The 15,377-nt window shown below is 38.5% G+C and overlaps 1 pseudogene; it reads left to right on the top strand.

Moving 5' to 3' along the window:
* Positions 1-4,396: 4,396 nt before the first annotated feature.
* LOC129890920 (5S ribosomal RNA) lies at positions 4,397-4,516 on the top strand (annotated as a pseudogene).
* The last annotated feature ends 10,861 nt before the right edge of the window (positions 4,517-15,377 follow it).

The raw sequence follows: 15,377 nt of genomic DNA, 5'->3' as shown, positions 1-15,377 counted from the left end.
GAAAACATGCATGCTCACATATATAATGTAGCCGGCCCTTTCAGGGGCTTGGTGAATCATAAATATAGGACCATCATAGGCCCGGTGCCATTTCCACCTTATCATATCACATACTCACATATATACATACGTACCCAGCCCTCTAGTGAGGGACTCAATGAGTGGATCATGTCATTACATTACCATGTCTTTATATAACGTACCCGACCCTCTAATGAGGGACTCGGTGGATAATGCAGTAAACTACACACAATTTTATACCCGGCCCAGGACTCGGTGATAGAAGGGTTACGGGATACACGAGTAGAGTAGTGAGTAACCATATGCAATTTAAACCATTATTGGAGACTTGTTGAAATAATCAAAATGAACTATCATTCAAAAATTAAGACTATAGCCATAGCAAGTACCTTTGGAGTGTCATTATGGTTTGCATCAAAGTACCACTTTTGGAATCATCTACTCGTATCAAGGCATAATAAAATATCTTTTGGAAGTCAAGAAAATGGCCATCTTAGGGTCTTTGAGAATGGGGGCTTCCTTGGGATCATATATACTTCGTCTATATGTTTCATAAAGTTCATGCCAAAAAAAGATTAACTTTACCTACTTACTACTTCCCAAGGTATAGAAAAACTTGAGAAGCCATAGTTCAATTATTGGAAGAGTTCTAGCTTAAAGGAGTGAATAAGAGTCATGCATTATACCATGACTGACAGAAATTTCTTTTTAGGAGGAAAATGGAATCTATCATGAAGAATCCGGGATGAAGACATAGACCAACATAAATTATACTAACTTAGGATGGTTGGACACTTTCACATGAATCAAGGCAAAAGGACATAAGTTCTAGGAAATTACAAATGTTAGCCATCCAAGTGTACTTAAGAATAAGAGCTTCTTGTAGACTATGTCCATTCTTCGTCCATTGGCTTTCTATGGGTCATGCCAAAAGAAGAAAGAAGATAAGCTTTACATACCCTCTACTTTCCCTCATAGAGTCATTATATACATATATCGTACCCGGTCCGTCATGAGCTCGATATCAAAACTTTCTCATTGCTTTACCATACCATCATATAACATACCCGACCCATGATGGGACTCGGTGAGTAATTATAGAATTATAATATCGTACTTATGTCAAAGACATATAAAGAGGGATGAAGGGTATCTTTACATACTTGTGCCAAAACATGCCAAGAGAAAGCTTCACATACCTTTTCAAGGATTAATCGAAATACGAATTGTCTTGATACCTCCTTAGCCTATTTGACATGAAAGTAATACTAAGGTTAATAGACTTTGATTTTACAATATCCCACTCTACAACCAAGTATTAATAGGAGTCATTTCCTATTCATTGCCCTCGACTAGTTTGTTACTAGTTCCGAAGCTGCCGAAAATCGGACAACATTTCTCCTATAATTTCAACATTCCCAAGATTTTGACTCGGCCAAAACATGAAAAACCATACCAACAACAACAACCAGAAGCATATTTATAGTAAATAACTTCAACATTACACAATACAAGCTCCAAACAACTAGGTCCAAACTACGATACCAAAATAGAGTTTTTAAATCTTTATTTCGCAAAATCTTTAATCATACCAAATGGAGGATCGTGTGTCTGAAACCAGAAGCAACCACACCCTTTTTAAAACACTTTACATCCCTGAAACACACAACCCAACCAGCTGCAACTGCAGCACCACAATGACAACACACTACGCGACTTCGATTTAGCTACTACGACTTTAACTTAGATTGTTTCTAGCGTCTAGCATCCTTATGCATTTTTTCCATTTACAACTTTATTTAAGACATGTAATATACCTCACAACAACATAATAAATTCCAATTTGAAAGAGAAACACTTACCTTTCCCGAAACTCGTCAAACTCGTCGAAACTTGCCTTGGAAGTTCCCTTAGTGTGCCCAAAACCTTGTGTATGCTTTCTAATGTTTTGATGCTTCTCCAAACCATAAATTTACATTACTAAAACCTTCATACCACCATGGTATACCCTATATAATTAATTTATGGAACGAAATCGGAGAACTTACCCCTTTTTGGCTCCAAATTCGTGGCTCTCTTTCTCAAGTTTAAGGTTTTTCCTCTCTTGTTCTAGATTTCTCTTCTCTTCTTTTTGTATCTAGAAGTATCTTGATAAGAATGACTAGAGGATAAGTATGAACTAAATTCATAAAACATATATATATAGGCCACTTTTAGTGGTGACACATGTTAAGCCCTTATAGGGCCAACACAACACACCTCCAACCATGGGCTGCCATATAGAATGTGAGGGCCCACCCCTTACTCTAGCTGCTTCCATGTGGCACTCCCAACTGCTGCCCCGTAGCACTCCCTCATGCTTCCATGTGACACCTTCTTTTCTCCCTCGTGGATTCGTAATCTTATCTTACTTTACGAACTTATGTAATCCTTGCTACGTAAGCTTGGTATGTACTTGAGTAACTTAAGCATGTAAGATTTCCATATTGGTAGCTTACATAAGTAAGCTGAGTCCTACGACTCATTATTTAGTCTTCAACGTCTTCTGAATTCTTACAACTCAATTCCCCATCTTCTCTATTATGGGGTATCTTATTCCCCCTTCCTTAGAGTTATTATTAGAGTTATAGATTATCCGGCTTACATGGTAACTCTTAAGAGCTTAAGAGTTCTTAAGGAGTCTTAAGAATCTTTAAGAAGCTTTAAGAAACTTTAGGAAGCCTTAAGAAACTTAAGAGACTTACGATCCTTCCAAGAAACTTAATAGACTTTCAAGAGACTTAAGAACCTTTCAAGAGACTTAAGAACGTGTTCCAAGGTACAAAAGTATGAGGTGTAACATCCTTCCCCCCTTTAGGACATTCGTCCTCGAATGTGAACCAAAATCTTTCTTAAGATCTTATACAGATTACGGGGAAATTCTTGTCTATTGCAATAGCCCACACTTTCATCAAGTAACCAATATAAAAGTTTCAAAAGTTAGGATTACCTGTAGATGTAGGGAATAGGTACGGATACTTATATTTCATTTTCCTTTCAGCTTCCCAGGTCAATTCTTTGCGACTCTCATTTTGCCATAATACCTTGACGGAAGCTATGTCCTCAGTTCACAATCCCCTACTCCACCGATCCAAAATAGCGATCGGTTGCTTCTCGTAGGATAACTCCTCCGTGACCTGGATATCCTCTGCGGGATATACAAGGGACGGATCACCAACACACTTGTGAAGCATCGATAATTGGAAGACTGGATGTACTGCTTCCGGATCTATCGGTAAGTCCAACTCGCCGGCAACCTTACCTATTCGGTGGAGGGTCTGATAAGGGCTAATGCATCTAAGACTAAGGTCCTATTTCTTGCTAGCTCTTATCACTCTTTGTGGGCGATACTTTCGAGAGTGCTTAATTATAACTTGAAACCTTAGAGATCAATGTCAATTATCCGCGTATGATTTGTGTCGACTTTGTGCTACTAATAATCTCTCCCGAATAAGCTTCACCTTCTATACCACCTATTGAACCACGTCTGGGATTATTAGCGTGTTTTACTAACACTAAACCAATCAATTGGCGACCTACACTGTCTGCCATACAAAGTCTCGTACGGGGTCATCTGGATACTGGAATGATAGTTAATATCGTAAGTACTCTTAACAGGTGGTAGGCAATTGTCCGTGTTACCTTTGGGGTCAACCGTATAGGCCCGCAATATCTCGTCTACTGTGTAGCTACCAAGCTTAGTCTGTCTATTAGTCTAAGGGTAAAATGGTATACGAAGACCTATCTGTCTTCCAAATCTCTTCGCGGACTGATCTTCGGTAGTTAACTATAACTTGGGCTCCTTCATCTGGGAAAATAGCTATAGAGACTCCATAAGGTCCTACCACCCTCTTAACCTATAATTTCACACCTTCTCAGCTAAGCAGGTAGTCTTTGATCGAAGGAGCATGGGCTGATATTATTAATCTGTGGGTAACATTCCCTCCAGAATCATCTGTCCATGGAGTGCGGAGTGAGTCTTGTAGCCAAGGTCGTATTGTGGAATCTTTGACCTCGTGTATTACTTCCTGCCTTCTTTAGATGACATCAACTAGTACCCTTACCTTTTGGGTTTTGCTTTTTGCCCCTCAAAGTTGGCTTCCAAGTGGTGTCGAAATACCCTTACACAATGGCTTGTATATCCATTCCATGGTTTTCCTATCATTAACTGGTATTATGTTGAAGAACTGTGGCATAAATGTGCGCCATCTGTTAGTAATCAGCTAATCCTGCTTGTTTTGCTTAAGCCCTTTTACAATTCCCTTAACATAACTTATAACACTTTAGGTACATAATCTCGTGTCATTGCTTCGCCGCTAGTTTGGATTCTTCCATATCGTGCGATCCTACCAGCACTAATGCACCAGATCCCACCAGAATTTCAAAATTAAGAGTACTTGGGCGAGAGTAGTACTAGGATGGATGACCCCCCCGGGAAGTCCTCGTGTCACGTTTCATTGCAATCCTTGCAATAATGTGCAAGGCACTCATTTTAGCCCAAGATTTACCTTAGCGTCATCTCGCTAGTCTTCATATTTAACCTTGCCCTTTCTTTTTTATCTTACAATCGGTATCGGGGCAGATCTTTAGTTCCACTATGACCATGTCCTTTTTGGTCATTTGATTTAACTTCTCTTTGTATCTCTCTGTAACGTCTCCAAGATATCATAACTCCTTTTCATCATGTACTCCTCCGCTTGGTCTTATGCTGTATATATATATATTCGTAGGTTGCACCACTACTTTTATACAATCGGTATGAGGTAGACACAGTCTTTTTGTTTCCTGGTCCATCTTGCTTTAAATACTACCTTCGTACTAGATTTGCTCGCGCTAACACTATTCTATCCTATCCCCTTTTTTTTCCTTCAGGTATTCTTTGATCTTCTCATTTTCTACCGTAGGAGATTCTTTTTTTTCCTTACTACTGGAATGTCATATATCAGCGACCACCCACTCTATTGCCATATCCTAATCTTTACTCAACATGGCCTTACTACCTTTTACACGATCCTTGGATCACTCAGTCTTACCCTCTTATTGTATCCACCCCTTTTTGTATGCACCCATCCATTTGGGTCTCTGCCAATGGTTCTCCGCCCGGCCTCAGATATCATAGCTTCTATTCATTTATTGCTGGCTTTTAGCCCTTGCTAACTCGTGCTTGCATGGAATCTCATTTGAAGTTTAAGCATTCCTGTTAACCTGTGATAGTGTTAATTGACTTCATCCCATACTTGTACTTCGCTTGTCCACTTCCCCCCTTTAGGGTGTACCCATGTCATCCTCTGCTTATTTTCAACTGTTTATACACATATGATTTTTCCCCAACACCTTTGACATACCGCACCATGTCTGCACCTTTTATTAGACCATCAATACTTTAAGTTGCCCCTGTAGAAATCTTAATACCACCATGGGGTGCTTAGAATTCTCAATAACTAATATCCAATCTAGTCCCAGCACTGGTTCTTGAGTTATATAATTGATGTAGTAGTTTGTTCAAAACCACATTTCTTTCTTCCCCATTGGTGATTTGCTAGTGCCCATAATCATTTCAACTTTTCCATTCGGGAGCACTTGTACTCCAGTGGCCAATTTTTCTAACTTTACTACGACACTATCCTCGTCCCAGTGGATACGACTTGTTCCTCTTAATAGACTCTAACACATCAATGGTCTTGTAGAGCTACCTTTCTCATCCTTGAGAGGTCTTACTATTCTCCCCTCGGTGGATTCCCATATTCACTGTACCTCTTTACGTCTCATCAGCTTTTATCCTTATCGGGTATCTGAGACTAACTTCCAATCCTCCTCAGCCTCATGTTAATTTTACTTTAATAGTGGTCTTGTCTTTTGGCCTTTTCGTCCTACACCTTCATCTCATAGCCATCTATCTCCCTTTCTGTCCGATACTTGTACTTAGTCAATCACGTCTATCTTGAGTGTTCCCTATAGTAGTCCTCCTATTCTTCCCGTTCATGGCCACTTTGTGCTCGAGGGTTTTTATATTACTCCTATAACCTGTGGGAAAATCATTCCTTAGTATCATCGACTCTTCTAAATCCTTAATATGTTACCCAATATATAATACACATAGCTCTGGACAGCCCATCAGCTCATGTCTTCCATCTATAGATTTCTTCAGTCACTTAAGAACCAATAAAAGGTTACCATAAAGCATCCTTCAACCACTACCAGAAGGAAATTAAAATCTAATAAGCATCACGATACTTCTTAGCATTTAATTCTTTCGGTTTCCCTGTAGGTTCATTCTTAAGTCATGAGCAACTTATCCAGTTCACCACTAATGGTTAGTGGTTCTGTGCCTTCCCACAAGAGTGGACCCCAATTGCTGGACACTTCGCCCCCCCTAACAGGAGTTTTCTTTCAACTTAAGACTTCCTAAATAAACATGGGGCTCCCTTACCGACAACACAGAGAGTACCCCTCCGACTTTAGTTCATCATAATAAGGGCACTCAGTATCCACTTCCAAGTTGTATGATGAACTTATATCTCATTCCTCTTTTATTTCAAAAAAATTTCGACAGAGTTTCCTCTATATTCCTTCTTATCCCGAACCTGTACTCAGGAATTACCAATAATGCCAGACGAGGCCAACGTATATATACATCCATATCATACTATATCACCACCATAATGCCTCACAAGGCCAATATGTATATGTGTTTATAGCATCTCAGTTTACAGCCTCATAGGGCTTCCTACATTAAACTGAACCAAAACTAACAAATTTCCCCATATAGACAATAAAACTATCCTATCACCCTCTTATACCTATAGTCGATCAGTCCCCAGTTCGACCCGGTGACCTAGGAGGTAAAGTATGCTCCCCGTCTCCATCTGGTTGCCACTTAGTTATCTGTCCCTCGTCATCTTCCTCACTTGAATTGGAAAGACATCGATAGCCAGGTAATTCTTGGTTCACCGATGACCAAGATAGAGGGATTGAATATACCATAATACTTACCGTGGAAGCTGGCCGGACATAGTGCTCTATTTTGAGAGCAGCTAGCGTGGCTTCCAGAACCACTTCCCTAGTCGTCAAATGCTCTGGGGACTCTGTTGTTGGGTCCTCTGAGGGATTGATCTCCATAATATACTAAGGGTATTCAGAGGGATTAATCTCGATCGAATAACTGGAGCTCCGCCTGCTTGGTCTTAGAGCCTGAGGTCCCGCGTATACCCTGGGGGCCTTCTCTGCACCCCCTCTATTGTTTATAGCTGATCACTTCATTTTCCAACACCTTCTGTACCCACCTGCAAGAAAAAGGATCAAAAAAAAGCTTTTTTTATAGGTATGGCCGCACACATAGTAATCTGCTAGGGAGGGATTATCCTAATAGACAGTTCTATCGCACGGTCTAAGAAAAGAATGAAAGGTAACAACCTAAATGTCCTGTAGCCTCCTGTTTATAGATGTGGTGCACCACACACCGATAAACAAGACTCTACTAGACACGGTCTGTAGACATTCCAAGGAAGGACCGCTCTGATACTACTTTTGTCACTATTTGAACCCTGTAGGACGTGATGGGTGCCCGAACTGAACACTCACATATACCCTTGCTTGCTATAAGCAAACCTATCCTCTGTTTGAGTCATAGTGTATAAATATACTAGATAACACCTCAGCAGGCACGACGATCACGATAAGGGAAAACATCCCCCAAAACATAAACCATATCCGCACGAATGTACATACATACCTATATAACCCATATACAACCCACACACATATCTACAGACCTCTAAGAGTTTAATGATAACATAAGGCGGGACAGGGCACCCGCCGTAACCGTGAACAAATAAATACATGCATCGAGGGTTAGTACCAAAACTAGGCCCCAGCATGACATAACACTTTTAAACTTCTGATCAGGACACCTATGCTGGCAGATTCTCAAGGTGTGAGTCTGTACCTGTGGTCATGAACACAGCTCCCTTGAGAGAGGGGAGTCAGTACGACATATGTACTGAGTATATAAATCATAATTGAAAACATATCTGAAATAGAGAGAGTCAGGGGAATACATATGATACTTAAGAAGGCACTGTACCTATACTTGTAAATTATAAGCAAACATGCATGCTCACATATATAATGTAGCCATCCCTTTCAGGGGCTCAGTGAATCATAAATCTAGGCCCATCATAGGCCCAGCGCCATTTCCACCTTATTACATCACATCCTCACATATATACATACGTACCCGACCCTCTAGTGAGGGACTCGATGAGTGGATCATGTCATTGCATTACCATGTCTTTATATAACGTACCCGACCCTCTAATGAGGGACTCGGTGGATAATGTAGTAAACTACACACGATTTTATACCCGACCCAGGACTCGGTGATAGAAGGGTTACGGGATACACGAGTAGAGTAGTGAGTAACCATATGCAATTTAAACCATTATTGGAGACTTGTTGAAATAATCAAAATGAACTATCATTCAAAAATTAAGACTATAGCCATAGCAAGTACCTTTGGAGTGTCATTATGGTTTGCATCAAAGTAGCAGTTTTGGAATCATCTACTCGTATCAAGGCATAATAAAATATCTTTTGGAAGTCAAGAAAATGGCCATCTTAGGGTCTTTGAGAATTGGGGCTTCCTTGGGATCACATATACTTCGTCTATATGTTTCATAAAGTTCATGCCAAAAAAGATTAACTTTACCTACTTACTACTTCCCAAGGTATAGAAAAACTTGAGAAGCCATAGTTCAATTATTGGAAGAGTTCTAGCTTAAAGGAGTGAATAAGAGTCATGCTTTATACCACAACATAAATTATACCAACTTAGGATGGTTGGACACTTTCACATGAATCAAGGCAAAAGGACATAAGTTCTAGGAAATTAAAAACGTTAGCCATCCTAGTGTACTTAAGAATAAGAGCTTCTTGTAGACTTTGTGCATTCTTCATCCATTGGCTTTCTATGGGTCATGCCAAAAGAAGAAAGAAGATAAGCTTTACATCCCTTCTACTTTCCCTCATAGAGTCATTATATACATATATCGTACCCGATCAATCATGAGCTTGGTATCACAACTTTTTCATTGCTCTACCATACCATCATATAATGTACCTGACCCATGATGGGACTCAGTGAGTAATTATAGAATTATAACATCGTACTTATGTCAAAGACATATCAAGAGAGAAGAAGGGTAGCTTTACATACTTGTGCCAAAACATGCCAAGAGAAAGCTTCACATACCTTTTCAAGGATTAATCGAAATTCGGCTTGTCTTAATACCTCCTTAGCCTATTTGACATGAAAGTAATACTAAGGTTAATAGCCTTTTATTTTCCAATATCCCACTCTACAACCAAGTATTAATAGGAGTCATTTCCTATTCATTGCCCTCGACTAGTTTGTTACTAGTTCCGAAGCTGCCGAAAATCAGACAACATTTCCCCTATAACATCAATATCCCCGAGATTTCGACTCAGCCAAAACATCAAAAACCATACCAAAACAAAAACCAGCAGAATATTTATAAGTAAATCACTTCAACATTACACAATACAAGCTCCAAACAACTAGCTCCAAACTACGATACCAAAATAGAGTTTTTAAATCTTTATTTTGCAAAATCTTTAATCATACCAAATGGAGGGTCGTGTGGATGAAACCAGAAGCACACACACCCTTTTTAAAAAACTTTACATACCTTCAACACACAACCCAACCAGCTGCAATTGCAGCACCACAACGACAACACACCACGCGACTTCGATTTAGCTACTATGACTTTAACTTAGTTTATTTCTAGCGTCTAGCATCCTTATGCAATTTTTCCACTTAAAACCTTATTTAAGACATGTAATATAACTCAAAACAACATCATAAATTCCAATTTGAAAGAGAAACCCTTACCTTGCCCAAAACTCGTCAAACTCATCGAAACTTGCCAAGGAAGTTCCCTTAGCGCGCCCAAAACCTTGTGGCTGTTTGCTAACATTTTGGTGCTGCTCCAAACCATAAAATTACATTAGTAACACCTTAACACCACCATAGTATACCCTATATAATTAATTTACGAAATAAAATCGAAGAACTTACCCCTTTTTTGGCTCCAAATCCGTGGCTCTCTTTCTCAAGTTTAAGGTTTCTCCTCTCTCTTGTTCTAGATTTCTCTTCTCTTCTTTTTGTCTCTAGAAGTCTCTTGATAAGAATAACTAGAGGATAAGTATGAACTAAAGTCATAAGACATATATATATATATAGGCCACTTTTAGGGGTGACACGTGTCAATCCCTAAGTGGTGACACATGTTAAGCCCTTATAGGGCCAACACAACACACCTCCAACCATGGGCTGCCACATGGAATGTGAGGGCCCACCCCTTACTCTAGCTGCTTCCATGTGGCACTCCCAACTGCTGCCCCGTAGCACTCCCTCATGCTGCCATGTGACACCTTTTTTTCTCCCTCGTGGATTCGTAATCTCGTCTTATTTTACGAACTTATGTAATCCTTGCTACGTAAGCTTGGTATGTACTTGAGTAACTTAAGCATGTAAGCTTTCCATGTTGGTAGCTTACATAAGTAAGCCGAGTCCTATGACTTATTATTTAGTCTCCAACGTCTTCTGGATTCTTACAACTCTATTCCCCATCTTCTCTATTATGGGGTATATTATTCCCCCTTCCTTAGAGTTATTTGGTAGAGTTATAGATTATCCATCTCACATGGTACGTCTTAAGAGCTTAAGAGTTCTTAAGGAGTCTTAAGAAGCTTTAAGAAACTTTAGGAAGCCTTAAGAAACTCTAGAGGCTTACGATCCTTCCAAGAAACTTAAGAGACTTTTAAGAGACTTAAGAACCGTTCAAGAAAATTAAGAAACCATTTCAAGGTACTAAAGTATGGGGTGTAACATTATTCATGAAAGGTTGAAAATTGCACAAAGTCGACAAAAATCCTACACTAATGTTAGAAGAAGATACTTGGAGTTTGAGGTCAATTATTGGGTGTATTTGATAGTTTCACCCATGAAAGGAGTTATGAGGTTTGGTAAGAAAGGGAAGTTGAGTCCTCGATACATTGGTTCTTACCAGATTATAAAAAGAGTTGGCAATATTGCCTATGAGTTAGAGCTTCCACTAGAGTTATATGTCATTCATCCAATATTCTATATTTCTATGCTTAAGAGATGCTTGGGAGATCCTTCACTCATTGTTCCTACAGAAAAATATTGAAGTGAAAAATAGATTGTCCTATGAGGAGATTCCTGTCTAGATCCTTGATCATCAGGTTCGTAAAGTGAGGACCAAGGAGGTCGCTTCAGTCAAAGTTCTATGGCAAAATAAATTTATTGAGGAAGCTATATATGGGAAGCCGAGGAGGATATGAAAGCCAAGTACCTACATCTATTCATTCCTCCTAATGTCGATGTTGAAGGTAATATTCCTACTCCTATTCCTACCTTTGAATTAGTACCTTATTGAGTTTGAAAATTCAGTGAGTTATTCTTGAGTTTAATGTTTTAAGTTCTTGCATTATATTTGTGCCGTGAGTCAATCCTTATCTTGGTCATCAATAGAGGATGCATGATCCCAAGGGGAAGAAATTGTAATATCACATACTATTCATGCCTAGATCAAGTCCAAAAATCAGAGAAATATTCAAAACAACACTGCCAGTAAGGGGCACGAGTGCCACCTACAAACCGTAGACTCTTCTATGAGTTATAGGGATGACTCATAGACCCCGATCAAGAATTAGAATTATTCTAAGTGTTGGACCATCCTACGATCCCAAGGTGACTGTCACGCCCTTGCTAGGAAGGAGAGGATAACAAGGACTTATTTGAGCACCTACTAATATATGTATTAAACTCATACTAAAGTTGTAGACTCATAAGCAACAGAACATATACCAAGACACAGACTAAACATAGATAACAAAAGGTCCCACTAGGCTACTTACAAGTTAAACAAAACTAGGTCTAAGAAGCCTTTAAAGAGTGCATCTGAGAATCTGATAACTGGTAACAAAAGGTCCCACTAAGCTACTTATAACTAAAATACAACTAAGTATAAGAAGCCTCTAAAGTGTGCATTTGAGAATTTGATAACTGGTCGGGACAGTGCCCCGATATACCTATTCCAACATATGTACATACATAGCAAAATAAAGGCTCTAGATATCTGATAGCTCCAGGTAGAGGTGGAGCTTACCACTACTATCCTGTGTACCCGAGCCTGCATTAATGGAAATGTAGTGCCGCAAAAATAGGGATGTCAGTACATATAAAACATGTACTAGTATGTAAAGTAGATTGAATAACAAGCAGACATGTAAGAAAGCTCAAATGAATCAAATATCAAGATAAGCAAATCTAAGCATATATTGTAGGAGACGTAATCCAACACTGGAAATGTGACCAATATCAAGGGTCCTCGTGTAGCGCTACATGGTTTATTCCTTTATATATATAAGATTCCTATAATTTGCCTAAGTGATATCTTTACTTTGTTATATATAACTTTGTGGCTCATTGTAAACCTAATTATCAGGGAGTCACATGATTGCTTACTCTCTGCAATCTGTGAACCGTGTATGGCATTTGTAGCCCACTATCATGACCACACATGAAATCTCATAGTCTAGGTAACAAGGTCTATCAAGGTATGACCCCCGGGCTCCTATATAGTCTGCTCGCAGGCCTGTATAAGTCAGGTGAATCCACGATGGGAAATTCCAACTAACTCTAGCTAAATTGTATACACTAAATAACGGCGCACGTAGTGACCCTAGAAATACCCACCCCACACTACAGAGTAAGCTATAATCTCAACTTGCATACAAAGACTTATAATAAGAAACTCATGAATCATATAACTCATGAAACATTTGTTATTTATCTCCTTTAGCTTAAGAATCATATAGCTATGTGATATATGGATAATCTGTGGCCAATTGCTTCTTTTAACTTTATGATACATATGTAGGATGTAGCTTCTAGGAGTTTTAACTGAAGACACATTTGGTGAAGTGAAACATATGACTTTTCTCACTAGAAAAAGAGCACTACAACTCTATAGATTTAGGCATCCAAATGGAAATATTTGCAAGATAGGAATATGTAAGACCTCGTAAGTCGAAAAGTTGGAACCAAGGAGGAATATATCAAAATTTTGAACCTACCCGTGTGAATGATTCACTCTACGGCTCATATATTTTTCTATGACTCATAAAGTTGAGTAGTAGAGTGACTCCTTCGAACAAAATGGGATGTTGCCTTAGGAGAGGTTCTACTACTCAATAGGATGAGTCGTTGTCCTGTTGACTAGTCGTAGAAAGCCCTTGTAACCCAAATTTAGAGGCCTTGATTCAAAGATTCCTTAAGGCCAAGTATACAACTTGCCAGGATGGGTCATAGAAATAATGATGGGTTGTAAGAACCACCCATCACAAAACTTCAGAGACCTTATAATTTGCAGGTTTTTTTGACCTGTAGGATGAGCTTTATAAATGATCCGTAGGCAAGTTGACGGGCCATAAAACTTACCTGTTCCCAAAATTTGGACACTCGATGTTTGACACTTTTCTTAGACCTACAGGATGAGTGATTTAGACGACTTGTTATTACTTAGACGGCCCATAGAAGCTGATCTATAGGGTCAACATCCGAAGTTTAATGAAGGGTAATTATGTCTTTTCCAAAGTTTGATATAATGAACCTAGGCATATTTATGGCCAAGTTCAAAGTCTATAAATATTCCATTATTCAAATTCCACTCCTATTCAATTCACTCTCCTAAAATTTTCTAAGATAAGAACATAGTCTCTCAAGGTTTCTTCTTCAAGCTAAAGCTAGGGTTTCTAGATTTCTACAAGGTTTCTCTCTTCAATTCTAAGTGAATTCACTCAAGGTATGTGGGGATTGATTTATGAGATCTTTTCACCCATGAAGTCCCAAAGATTCCTCAAATTTTTATTCAATTTACAATTGATTATCAACCTAGTTTTGATGAATTGCATTGGGCTGATTTGATTTCATTTTTACATGTTATCAATGATCATTATATACATGTTCTCACCTAAATTGCATGTTTTCAAGTTGAATTATGAATGCCCATGTATAAACCTAATTTCAAGTTATGATTATGAAGTTAAAAATAATTTTCATGAGTTGATCATTAGTTTAATGATTTCAAGCTAAGTTTTCATGATTTAAATTGATATTCAAGAAGTTATGATGATGATCAAAGATGTTATTATAGTGTGATAAGTTCAATGATTACACAATCATGTTAATGATGATGATGAGTACAATTCTCATCGAAGTTATTAATTCTTATGAATCACAAAGTTAATGAGCTATTCCTAATAAGTTTTAAGGGTGGATTTATAGACAATTAATATCTTTCCCTATTATGTTATGATCATATTTTTAATGAGTTTCTATTAGGATATTGACCAAGCACCGAAAGGGCTTCTAGGTGGGGTTCAGTCCGATAAAACAGTTTGTTACCCAAGGGAATCCTAGTAGTAACCTAAAGTCCCAAAGTATGTTGCCCACATAGGATTGCCTTCATTTACTAGTTGATGGATCTACTTATAGTACAGTTGAGTTGAGTTGAGTACCACGATGGAGTATTCCCTGGCAAGATAGCCTGCCCCTTCTCGATGAGGGTTCCATTGAATTCCATGTAATAGCTTGCATGGTCTTAGATATTGGTTAAAGGTCTTATACCACACACAAGTTGAAGTTAAGTTATGAGTTTATGATAAAGTTTTATGATATGCATTGACCATGAGTTTTTGTATGTTTTTCAATTGTTTTTAAGTTGTATTCTTGTTCATTATGATTGGTCATGCATCTTATGGCATATTGCTCACGTTCCTATAAATTGTTTGTGCATACCTCACATACTTAGTACATTCAAATGTACTAACACATATGTTGCCTACATTGTCTCATAATGTAGGAATGGACGACACTCACGACCATCCTATTCATGGCTAGAGTTGATTAGACACTCAAGAGTTGGTGAGTCCTCATCTTCTCGAGGATAATGGATTTGTTTCTTGTTTCCATTACTTGAATTTCTTCTTATTGTATGGGTGAGATAGAAGATTTTACTAATCCCCCATCAAATACTATATTAGAGACATGTTTAGATGGTTTATGATGTAGTACGAATTGGACATCTTTTGAGTTGTTATCCCTTAGACCTATTCCCCTATGTAGATTACTTCCCCTTATATTGTTATGTTTTTTACTTTATGTATGCGATGTATGCTAAGTTGGATTATGGTTAGGGTTTCTCGCT

Source organism: Solanum dulcamara, chromosome 5, assembly GCF_947179165.1.
Source record: "Solanum dulcamara chromosome 5, daSolDulc1.2, whole genome shotgun sequence".
Classification (NCBI taxonomy): Eukaryota; Viridiplantae; Streptophyta; class Magnoliopsida; order Solanales; family Solanaceae; genus Solanum; species Solanum dulcamara.
This window is presented reverse-complemented; position numbering and strand designations above follow the sequence as displayed.